General features: G+C 40.7%; 1 protein-coding gene across 2 annotated transcripts in view; it reads left to right on the top strand.

Moving 5' to 3' along the window:
* Positions 1 to 1,141, top strand: part of LOC106867312 (rho GTPase-activating protein 26) — a 98,464-nt gene that overhangs the window by 87,883 nt on the left and 9,440 nt on the right. The window lies entirely within an intron of this gene.

The raw sequence follows: 1,141 nt of genomic DNA, 5'->3' as shown, positions 1-1,141 counted from the left end.
ATATATATATATATATATATATATATATATAGTATAAAGGATCGTGGGTAATGCCAGAACAATGCAAAGTAAATGCAGGGCAAATCACAAGAAAACAAATATATGAATTAATGTAGACTTACCTTGCATTCAGTATTTCGGGGTTATGACCCCATTTTCAAGAAATTAACGCATGTTGCCAATGTGTGAGTGTGTGAGCATGTGTGGAGTGGACATGTGTGGAAAGGTGTTGCTATAGCAACCAGCTAGTTTCTGGTAACTCTCTTCTATTGATTTTTGGTTTCCTTTGGTGTATGAAGATGGCCTCAGAGATTCTAAAGTTGCCCCTATTCCGCTGTGTTGCCCTGATGTGCACTGTGAATTCCTGGATCTGGCATTTCCGTAGATGTTTCTTCATGGAAGTATCTGCCTGCATGTGTTCCTTAATGCGTATATGTAGGATGCACCACATTTTCCACAGATGATCTTGTATACAACATAGGTCCTCTGGCACAATTCAGGGTCATTGATGGGGCAGTTCGGTAATGTGCACACTGGCCCTTCCCTGAGAAAAGCTCTGTCCAAGAACAACACCTCTCACTACTCCAAGGAGTGCACATTATCGAACTGCCCTATCAATGGCCCTGAATTGTGCCAGACGACCTATGTTATATACGAGATCATCTGTGGCAAATGTAGCTCATCCTACATAGAAATCTGCATATACGCATTAAGGAACACATGCAGGCAGACACTTCTGTAAAAAAACATCTGTGGAAATGCCAGACCTAGGAATTCACAGAGCACATCAGGGCAACACAGCTGAACAGGGGCAACCTTAGAATCTCTGAGGCCATCTTCATACACCAAAAGAAACCTAAGATCAACAACAGAAGAGAGTTACAGGAAGCTAGTTGGTTGCTATAGCAACACCTTTCTGCACATGTCCACTCCACACACAGGCACATCGGCAACATTCATAAATTTCTTGGAAGTGGGGTCATAACCCTGAAACATTGAATGCAAGGTAAGTCTACAATAAATCATATATTTGTTTTCTTGTGATTTGCCCTGCATTTACATCGTATTGTTCTGGCCTTACCTACAATCCTTTATGCAATATATTCTACACAATGCTTCATAGTAATTATTCCATTATTTA

The sequence above is a fragment of the Octopus bimaculoides genome, chromosome 10 (genome assembly GCF_001194135.2).
Source record: "Octopus bimaculoides isolate UCB-OBI-ISO-001 chromosome 10, ASM119413v2, whole genome shotgun sequence".
Classification (NCBI taxonomy): Eukaryota; Metazoa; Mollusca; class Cephalopoda; order Octopoda; family Octopodidae; genus Octopus; species Octopus bimaculoides.
This window is presented reverse-complemented; position numbering and strand designations above follow the sequence as displayed.